The following is a 12,061-nucleotide window of genomic DNA, read 5'->3' on the forward strand; positions in this document are numbered from 1 at the left end:
TGGGTATCCAGATGCTTAATAGTGATTGGTAACAGCTCCGGTGATCCTGACCCTGTATAGCAAAGGATAGGTAACTGGGTATCCAGATGCAGAATAGCGATGGGTAACAGCTCCGGTGATCCTGACACTGTGTAGCAAAGGATAGGTAACTGGGTATCCAGATGCTGAATAGTGATGGGTAACAACTCTGGTGATCCTGACGCTGTATAGCAAATGATAGGTAACTGGGTATCCAGATGCAGAATAGCGATGGGTAACAGATCCGGTGATCCTGACGCTGTATAGCAAAGGATAGGTAACTGGGAATCCTGATGCTGAATAGTGATGGGTAACAGCTCTGGAGATCCTGACGCTGTTTAGCAAAGGATAGGTTACTGGGTATCCAGATGCTGAATAGCGATGGGTAACTGCTCAGGTGATCCTGATGCTGTATAGCAAAGGATAGGTAACTGGGAATCCTGATGCTGAATAGTGATGGGTAACAGCACCGGTGATCCTGATGCTGTATAGCAAAGAATAGGTAACTGGGTATCCAGACACTGAATAGTGATGGGTAACAGCTCCGGTGATCCTGACTCTATAAAACAAAGGATAGTTAACTGGGTATCCAGACACTGAATAGAGATGGGTAACAGCTCCGGTGATCCTTACACTGTATAGCAAAGGATAGGTAACTGTGTATCCAGACGCTGAATAGTGATGGGTAACAGCTCCGGTGATCCTGACACTGTATAACAAAGGATAGGTAACTGGGTATCCAGATGCTGAATAGTGATGGGTAACATCTCCGGTGATACTGATGCTGTATAGCAAAGGATAGGTAACTGGGTATCAAGACACTGAATAGCGATGGGTAACTGCTCTGGTGATCCTGATGCTGTATAGCAAAGGATAGGTAACTGGGAATCCTGATGCTGAATAGTGATGGGTAACAGCTACGGTGATCCTGACGCTGTATAGCAAAGGATAGGAAACTGGGTATCCAGACGCTGAATAGTGATGGGTAACAGCTCTGGTGATCCTGACACTGTATAGCAAAGGATAGGTAACTGGGTATCCAGATGCTGAATAGTGATGGGTAACATCTCTGATGATACTGATGCTGTATAGCAAAGGATAGGTAACTGGGTATCCAGACACTGAATAGTGATGGGTAACAGCTCTGGAGATCATGATGCTGTATAGCAAAGGATAGATAACTGGGTATCCAGACACTGAATAGTGATGGGTAACAGCTCTGGTGATCCTGATACTGTATAGCAAATAATAGGTAAATGGGTATCCAGACGCAGAATAGCGATGGGTAACAGCTCCGGTGATCCTGACGCTGTATAGCAAAGGATAGGTAACTGGGAATCCTGAATCTGAATAGTGATGGGTAACAGCTCCGATGATCCTGACGCTGTATAGCAAAGGATAGGTAACTGGGAATCCTGATACTGAATAGTGATGGGTAACAGCTCCGGTGATCGTGACGCTGTATAGCAAAGGATAGGTAACTGGGAATCCTGATGCTGAATAGTGATGGGTAACAGCTCCTGTGATCCTGACGCTGTATAGCAAAGGATAGGTAACTGGGTATCTAGATGCTGAATAGTGATGGGTAACAGCTCCAGTGATCCTGACGCTGTATAGCAAAGGATGGGTAACTGGGTATCCAGACACTGAAGAGTGATAGGTAACAGCTCCGGTGATCCTGATGCTGTATAGCAAAGGATAGGTAACTGGGTATCCAGACGCTGAATAGTGATGGGTAACAGCTCCGGTGATCCTGACGCTGTATAGCAAAGGATAGGTAACTGGGTATCCAGACCCTGAATAGTGATGGGTAACAGCTCCGGTGATCCTGACGCTGTATAGCAAAGGATAGGTAACTGGGTATCTAGACGCTGAATAGTGATGGGTAACAGCTCCGGTGATCCTGACACTGTTTAACAAAGGATAGGTAACTGGGTATCCAGATGCTGAATAGTGATGTGTAACAGCTCCGGTGATCCGGACGCTAAATAGCAAAGGATAGGTAACTGGGTATCCAGAGGCTGAAAAGCAATGGGTAACAGCTCCGGTGATCCTGATGCTGTATAGCAAAGGATAGGTAACTGGGTATCCAGACACTGAATAGTGATGGGTAACAGCTCCGGTGATCCTTACACTGTATAGCAAAGGATAGGTAACTGTGTATCCAGACGCTGAATAGTGAAGGGTAACAGCTCCGGTGATCCTGACACTTCATAGCAAAGGATAGGTAACTGGGTATCCAGATGCTGAATAGTGATGGGTAACAGCTCCGGTGATCCTGACGCTGTATAGCAAAGGATAGGTAACTGGGTATGTAGACGCTGAATAGTGATGGGTAACAGCTCCGGTGATCCTGACACTGTATAAAAAAGGATAGGTACCTGAGTATCTAGACGCTGAATAGTGATGGGTAACAGCTCCGGTGATCCTGACGCTGTATAGCAAAGGATAGGTAACAGGGTATCCAGACGCTGAATAGTGATGGGTAACAGCTCCGGTGATCCTGACGCTGTATAGCAAAGGATAGGTAACTGGGTATCCAGGCGCTGAATAGTGATGAGTAACAGCTCCGGTGATCCTGACACTGTATAACAAAGGATAGGTATCTGGGTATCCAGATGCTGAATAGTGATGTGTAACAGCTCCGGTGATCCGGACGCTATATAGCAAAGGATAGGTAACTGGGTATCCAGAGGCTGAAAAGCAATGGGTAACAGCTCCGGTGATCCTGACGCTGTATAGCAAAGGATAGGTAACTGGGTATCCAGACGCAGAAAAGCGATGGGTAACAGCTCCGGTGATCCTGACGCTGTATAGCAAAGGATAGGTAACTGGGAATCCTGATGCTGAATAGTGATGGGTAACAGCTCCGGTGATCCTGACGCTGTATAGCAAAGGATAGGTAACTGGGTATCCAGACCCTGAATAGTGATGGGTAACAGCTCCGGTGATCCTGACGCTGTATAGCAAAGGATAGGTAACTGGGTATCTAGATGCTGAATGGTGATGGGTAACAGCTCCGGTGATCCTGACACTGTATAACAAAGGATAGGTAACTGGGTATCCAGATGCTGAATAGTGATGTGTAACAGCTCCGGTGATCCAGACGCTATATAGCAAAGGAAAGGTAACTGGGTATCCAGAGGCTGAAAAGCAATGGGTAACAGCTCCGGTGATCCTGACGCTGTATAGCAAAGGATAGGTAACTGGGTATCCAGACACTGAATAGTGATGGGTAACAGCTCCGGTGATCCTTACACTATATAGCAAAGGATAGGTAACTGTGTATCCAGATGCTGAATAGTGATGGGTAACAGCTCCGGTGATCCTGACACTTTATAGCAAAGGATAGGTAACTGGGTATCCAGATGCTGAATAGTGATGGGTAACAGCTCCGGTGATCCTGACGCTGTATAGCAAAGCATAGGTAACTGGGTATCTAGACGCTGAATAGTGATGGGTAACAGCTCCGGTGATCCTGACACTGTATAACAAAGGATAGGTAACTGGGTATCTAGACGCTGAATAGTGATGGGTAACAGCTCCGGTGATCCTGACTCTGTATAGCAAAGGATAGCTAACAGGGTATCCAGACGCTGAATAGTGATGGGTAACAGCTCCGGTGATCCTGACACTGTATAGCAAAGGATAGGTAACTGGGTATCCAGACGCTGAATAGTGATGGGTAACAGCTCCGGTGATCCTGACGCTCTATAGCAAAGGATAGGTAAGTGGATATCTAGGCGCTGAATAGTGATGGGTAACAGCTCCGGTGATCCTGACACTGTATAACAAAGTATAGGTAACTGGGTATACAGATGCTGAATAGTGATGTATAACAGCTCCGGTGATCCGGACGCTATATAGCAAAGGATAGGTAACTGGGTATCCAGAGGCTGAAAAGCAATGGGTAACAGCTACGGTGATCCTGACGCTGTATAGCAAAGGATAGGAAACTGGGTATCCAGACGCTGAATAGTGATGGGTAACAGCTCTGGTGATCCTGACACTGTATAGCAAAGGATAGGTAACTGGGTATCCAGATGCTGAATAGTGATGGGTAACATCTCTGGTGATACTGATGCTGTATAGCAAAGGATAGGTAACTGGGTATCCAGACACTGAATAGTGATGGGTAACAGCTCTGGAGATCCTGATGCTGTATAGCAAAGGATAGATAACTGGGTATCCAGACACTGAATAGTGATGGGTAACAGCTCTGGTGATCCTGATACTGTATAGCAAATAATAGGTAAATGGGTATCCAGACGCAGAATAGCGATGGGTAACAGCTCCGGTGATCCTGACGCTGTATAGCAAAGGATAGGTAACTGGGAATCCTGAATCTGAATAGTGATGGGTAACAGCTCCGATGATCCTGACGCTGTATAGCAAAGGATAGGTAACTGGGAATCCTGATACTGAATAGTGATGGGTAACAGCTCCGGTGATCCTGACGCTGTATAGCAAAGGATAGGTAACTGGGAATCCTGATGCTGAATAGTGATGGGTAACAGCTCCTGTGATCCTGACGCTGTATAGCAAAGGATAGATAACTGGGTATCTAGATGCTGAATAGTGATGGGTAACAGCTCCAGTGATCCTGACGCTGTATAGCAAAGGATGGGTAACTGGGTATCCAGACACTGAAGAGTGATAGGTAACAGCTCCGGTGATCCTGATGCTGTATAGCAAAGGATAGGTAACTGGGTATCCAGACGCTGAATAGTGATGGGTAACAGCTCCGGTGATCCTGACGCTGTATAGCAAAGGATAGGTAACTGGGTATCCAGACCCTGAATAGTGATGGGTAACAGCTCCGGTGATCCTGACGCTGTATAGCAAAGGATAGGTAACTGGGTATCTAGACGCTGAATAGTGATGGGTAACAGCTCCGGTGATCCTGACACTGTACAACAAAGGATAGGTAACTGGGTATCCAGATGCTGAATAGTGATGTGTAACAGCTCCGGTGATCCGGACGCTAAATAGCAAAGGATAGGTAACTGGGTATCCAGAGGCTGAAAAGCAATGGGTAACAGCTCCGGTGATCCTGATGCTGTATAGCAAAGGATAGGTAACTGGGTATCCAGACACTGAATAGTGATGGGTAACAGCTCCGGTGATCCTTACACTGTATAGCAAAGGATAGGTAACTGTGTATCCAGACGCTGAATAGTGAAGGGTAACAGCTCCGGTGATCCTGACACTTCATAGCAAAGGATAGGTAACTGGGTATCCAGATGCTGAATAGTGATGGGTAACAGCTCCGGTGATCCTGACGCTGTATAGCAAAGGATAGGTAACTGGGTATGTAGACGCTGAATAGTGATGGGTAACAGCTCCGGTGATCCTGACACTGTATAAAAAAGGATAGGTACCTGAGTATCTAGACGCTGAATAGTGATGGGTAACAGCTCCGGTGATCCTGACGCTGTATAGCAAAGGATAGGTAACAGGGTATCCAGATGCTGAATAGTGATGGGTAACAGCTCCGGTGATCCTGACGCTGTATAGCAAAGGATAGGTAACTGGGTATCCAGGCGCTGAATAGTGATGAGTAACAGCTCCGGTGATCCTGACACTGTATAACAAAGGATAGGTATCTGGGTATCCAGATGCTGAATAGTGATGTGTAACAGCTCCGGTGATCCGGACGCTATATAGCAAAGGATAGGTAACTGGGTATCCAGAGGCTGAAAAGCAATGGGTAACAGCTCCGGTGATCCTGACGCTGTATAGCAAAGGATAGGTAACTGGGTATCCAGACGCAGAAAAGCGATGGGTAACAGCTCCGGTGATCCTGACGCTGTATAGCAAAGGATAGGTAACTGGGAATCCTGATGCTGAATAGTGATGGGTAACAGCTCCGGTGATCCTGACGCTGTATAGCAAAGGATAGGTAACTGGGTATCCAGACCCTGAATAGTGATGGGTAACAGCTCCGGTGATCCTGACGCTGTATAGCAAAGGATAGGTAACTGGGTATCTAGATGCTGAATGGTGATGGGTAACAGCTCCGGTGATCCTGACACTGTATAACAAAGGATAGGTAACTGGGTATCCAGATGCTGAATAGTGATGTGTAACAGCTCCGGTGATCCAGACGCTATATAGCAAAGGAAAGGTAACTGGGTATCCAGAGGCTGAAAAGCAATGGGTAACAGCTCCGGTGATCCTGACGCTGTATAGCAAAGGATAGGTAACTGGGTATCCAGACACTGAATAGTGATGGGTAACAGCTCCGGTGATCCTTACACTATATAGCAAAGGATAGGTAACTGTGTATCCAGATGCTGAATAGTGATGTATAACAGCTCCGGTGATCCGGACGCTATATAGCAAAGGATAGGTAACTGGGTATCCAGAGGCTGAAAAGCAATGGGTAACAGCTACGGTGATCCTGACGCTGTATAGCAAAGGATAGGAAACTGGGTATCCAGACGCTGAATAGTGATGGGTAACAGCTCTGGTGATCCTGACACTGTATAGCAAAGGATAGGTAACTGGGTATCCAGATGCTGAATAGTGATGGGTAACATCTCTGGTGATACTGATGCTGTATAGCAAAGGATAGGTAACTGGGTATCCAGACACTGAATAGTGATGGGTAACAGCTCTGGAGATCCTGATGCTGTATAGCAAAGGATAGATAACTGGGTATCCAGACACTGAATAGTGATGGGTAACAGCTCTGGTGATCCTGATACTGTATAGCAAATAATAGGTAAATGGGTATCCAGACGCAGAATAGCGATGGGTAACAGCTCCGGTGATCCTGACGCTGTATAGCAAAGGATAGGTAACTGGGAATCCTGAATCTGAATAGTGATGGGTAACAGCTCCGATGATCCTGACGCTGTATAGCAAAGGATAGGTAACTGGGAATCCTGATACTGAATAGTGATGGGTAACAGCTCCGGTGATCCTGACGCTGTATAGCAAAGGATAGGTAACTGGGAATCCTGATGCTGAATAGTGATGGGTAACAGCTCCTGTGATCCTGACGCTGTATAGCAAAGGATAGGTAACTGGGTATCTAGATGCTGAATAGTGATGGGTAACAGCTCCAGTGATCCTGACGCTGTATAGCAAAGGATGGGTAACTGGGTATCCAGACACTGAAGAGTGATAGGTAACAGCTCCGGTGATCCTGATGCTGTATAGCAAAGGATAGGTAACTGGGTATCCAGACGCTGAATAGTGATGGGTAACAGCTCCGGTGATCCTGACGCTGTATAGCAAAGGATAGGTAACTGGGTATCCAGACCCTGAATAGTGATGGGTAACAGCTCCGGTGATCCTGACGCTGTATAGCAAAGGATAGGTAACTGGGTATCTAGACGCTGAATAGTGATGGGTAACAGCTTCGGTGATCCTGACACTGTACAACAAAGGATAGGTAACTGGGTATCCAGATGCTGAATAGTGATGTGTAACAGCTCCGGTGATCCGGACGCTAAATAGCAAAGGATAGGTAACTGGGTATCCAGAGGCTGAAAAGCAATGGGTAACAGCTCCGGTGATCCTGATGCTGTATAGCAAAGGATAGGTAACTGGGTATCCAGACACTGAATAGTGATGGGTAACAGCTCCGGTGATCCTTACACTGTATAGCAAAGGATAGGTAACTGTGTATCCAGACGCTGAATAGTGAAGGGTAACAGCTCCGGTGATCCTGACACTTCATAGCAAAGGATAGGTAACTGGGTATCCAGATGCTGAATAGTGATGGGTAACAGCTCCGGTGATCCTGACGCTGTATAGCAAAGGATAGGTAATTGGGTATGTAGACGCTGAATAGTGATGGGTAACAGCTCCGGTGATCCTGACACTGTATAAAAAAGGATAGGTACCTGAGTATCTAGACGCTGAATAGTGATGGGTAACAGCTCCGGTAATCCTGACGCTGTATAGCAAAGGATAGGTAACAGGGTATCCAGACGCTGAATAGTGATGGGTAACAGCTCCGGTGATCCTGACGCTGTATAGCAAAGGATAGGTAACTGGGTATCCAGGCGCTGAATAGTGATGAGTAACAGCTCCGGTGATCCTGACACTGTATAACAAAGGATAGGTATCTGGGTATCCAGATGCTGAATAGTGATGTGTAACAGCTCCGGTGATCCGGACGCTATATAGCAAGGGATAGGTAACTGGGTATCCAGAGGCTGAAAAGCAATGGGTAACAGCTCCGGTGATCCTGACGCTGTATAGCAAAGGATAGGTAACTGGGTATCCAGACGCAGAAAAGCGATGGGTAACAGCTCCGGTGATCCTGACGCTGTATAGCAAAGGATAGGTAACTGGGAATCCTGATGCTGAATAGTGATGGGTAACAGCTCCGGTGATCCTGACGCTGTATAGCAAAGGATAGGTAACTGGGTATCCAGACCCTGAATAGTGATGGGTAACAGCTCCGGTGATCCTGACGCTGTATAGCAAAGGATAGGTAACTGGGTATCTAGATGCTGAATAGTGATGGGTAACAGCTCCGGTGATCCTGACACTGTATAACAAAGGATAGGTAACTGGGTATCCAGATGCTGAATAGTGATGTGTAACAGCTCCGGTGATCCAGACGCTATATAGCAAAGGAAAGGTAACTGGGTATCCAGAGGCTGAAATGCAATGGGTAACAGCTCCGGTGATCCTGACGCTGTATAGCAAAGGATAGGTAACTGGGTATCCAGACACTGAATAGTGATGGGTAACAGCTCCGGTGATCCTTACACTATATAGCAAAGGATAGGTAACTGTGTATCCAGATGCTGAATAGTGATGGGTAACAGCTCCGGTGATCCTGACACTTTATAGCAAAGGATAGGTAACTGGGTATCCAAATGCTGAATAGTGATGGGTAACAGCTCCGGTGATCCTGACGCTGTATAACAAAGGATAGGTAACTGGGTATCTAGACGCTGAATAGTGATGGGTAACAGCTCCGGTGATCCTGACTCTGTATAGCAAAGGATAGGTAACAGGGTATCCAGACGCTGAATAGTGATGGGTAACAGCTCCGGTGATCCTGACGCTGTATAGCAAAGGATAGGTAACTGGGTATCCAGACGCTGAATAGTGATGGGTAACAGCTCCGGTGATCCTGACGCTCTATAGCAAAGGATAGGTAAGTGGATATCTAGGCGCTGAATAGTGATGGGTAACAGCTCCGGTGATCCTGACACTGTATAACAAAGTATAGGTAACTGGGTATACAGATGCTGAATAGTGATGTATAACAGCTCCGGTGATCCGGACGCTATATAGCAAAGGATAGGTAACTGGGTATCCAGAGGCTGAAAAGCAATGGGTAACAGCTCCGGTGATACTGACGTTGTATAGCAAAGGATAGGTAACTGGGTATCAAGACGCTGAATAGCGATGGGTAACAGCTCCGGTGATTCTAATGCTGTATAGCAAAGGATAGGTAACTGGTTATCCAGACACTGAATAGTGATGGGTAACAGTCCCAGTGATCCTGACGCTGTATAACAAAGGATGGATAACTGGGTATCCAGACACTGAATAGTGATGGGTAACAGCTCCGGTCATCCTGACCCTGTATAGCAAAGAATAGGTAACTGGGTATCCAGATGCAGAATAGCGATGGGTAACAGCTCCGGTGATCCTGACACTGTGTAGCCAAGGATAGGTCACTGTTTATCCAGATGCTGAATAGTGATGGGTAACAGCTCAGGTGATCCTGACGCTGTATAGCAAATGATAGGTAACTGGGTATCCAGACGCAGAAAAGCGATGGGTAACAGCTCCGGTGATCCTGACGCTGTATTGCAAAGGATAGGTAACTTGGAATCCTGATGCTGCTTAGTGATGGGTAACAGCTCTGGAGATCCTGACACTGTATAGCAAAGGATAGGTAACTGGGTATCCAGACACTGAATAGCGATGGGTAACTGCTCAGGTGATCCTGACACTTTATAGCAAAGGATAGGTAACTGGGTATCCAGACACTGAATAGTGATAGGTAACAGCTCCGGTGATCCTGACGCTGTATAGCAAAGGATAGGTAACTGGGTATCTAGACGCTGAATAGTGATGGGTAACAGCTCCTGTGATCCTGACGCTGTATAGCAAAGGATGGGTAACTGGGTATCCAGACACTGAATAGTGATGAGTAACAGCTCCGGTGATCCTCACCCTGTATAGCAAAGGTTAGTTAACTGGGTATCCAGATGCAGAATAGCGATTGGTAACAGCTCCGGTGATCCTGACACTGTGTAGCAAAGGATAGGTAACTGTTTATCCAGATGCTGAATAGTGATGGGTAATAGCTCTGGTGATCCTGATGCTGTATTGCAAATGATAGGTAACTTGGTATCCAGATGCAGAAAAGCGATGGGTAACAGCTCCGGTGATCCTGACGCTGTATAGCAAAGGATAGGTAACTGGGAATCCTGATGCTGAATAGTGATGGGTAACAGCTCCGGTGATCCTGACGCTGTATAGCAAAGGATAGGTAACTGGGTATCCAGACACTGAATAGCGATGGGTAACTGCTCAGGTGATCCTGACCCTTTATAGCAAAGGATAGGTAACTGGGTATCCAGATGCTGAATAGTGATTGGTAACAGCTCCGGTGATCCTGACGCTGTATAGCAGAGGATAGGTAACTGGGTATCTAGACGCTTAGTAGTGATGGGTAACAGCTCCGGTGATCCTGACACTGTATAACAAAGGATAGGTAACTGGGTATCTAGACGCTGAATAGTGATGGGTAACAGCTCCGGTGATCCTGACGCTGTATAGCAAAGGATAGGTAACTGGGTGTCCAGATGCTGAATAGTGATGGGTAACAGCTCCGGTGATCCTGACGCTGTATAGCAAAGGATAGGTAACTGGGTATCTAGACGCTGAATAGTGATGGGTAACAGCTCCGGTGATCCTGACACTGTATAACAAAGGATAGGTAACTGGGTATCTAGATGCTGAATAGTGATGGGTAACAGCTACGGTGATCCTGACGCTGTATAGCAAAGGATAGGTAACTGGGTGTCCAGATGCTGAATAGTGATGGGTAACAGCTCCGTTGATCCTGACGCTGTATAGCAAAGGATAGGTAACTGGGTATCTAGACGCTGAATAGTGATGGGTAACAGCTCCGGTGATCCTTACACTATATAGCAAAGGATAGGTAACTGTGTATCCAGATGCTGAATAGTGATGGGTAACAGCTCCGGTGATCCTGACACTTTATAGCAAAGGATAGGTAACTGGGTATCCAGATGCTGAATAGTGATGGGTAACAGCTCCGGTGATCCTGACGCTGTATAACAAAGGATAGGTAACTGGGTATCTAGACGCTGAATAGTGATGGGTAACAGCTCCGGTGATCCTGACTCTGTATAGCAAAGGATAGGTAACAGGGTATCCAGACGCTGAATAGTGATGGGTAACAGCTCCGGTGATCCTGACGCTGTATAGCAAAGGATAGGTAACTGGGTATCCAGACGCTGAATAGTGATGGGTAACAGCTCCGGTGATCCTGACGCTCTATAGCAAAGGATAGGTAAGTGGATATCTAGGCGCTGAATAGTGATGGGTAACAGCTCCGGTGATCCTGACACTGTATAACAAAGTATAAGTAACTGGGTATACAGATGCTGAATAGTGATGTATAACAGCTCCGGTGATCCGGACGCTATATAGCAAAGGATAGGTAACTGGGTATCCAGAGGCTGAAAAGCAATGGGTAACAGCTCCGGTGATACTGACGTTGTATAGCAAAGGATAGGTAACTGGGTATCAAGACGCTGAATAGCGATGGGTAACAGCTCCGGTGATTCTAATGCTGTATAGCAAAGGATAGGTAACTGGTTATCCAGACACTGAATAGTGATGGGTAACAGTCCCAGTGATCCTGACGCTGTATAACAAAGGATGGATAACTGGGTATCCAGACACTGAATAGTGATGGGTAACAGCTCCGGTCATCCTGACCCTGTATAGCAAAGAATAGGTAACTGGGTATCCAGATGCAGAATAGCGATGGGTAACAGCTCCGGTGATCCTGACACTGTGTAGC

The sequence above is a fragment of the Taudactylus pleione genome, unplaced genomic scaffold, assembly GCF_031769625.1.
Source record: "Taudactylus pleione unplaced genomic scaffold, aTauple2 ptg003455l, whole genome shotgun sequence".
NCBI classification, from domain to species: Eukaryota; Metazoa; Chordata; class Amphibia; order Anura; family Myobatrachidae; genus Taudactylus; species Taudactylus pleione.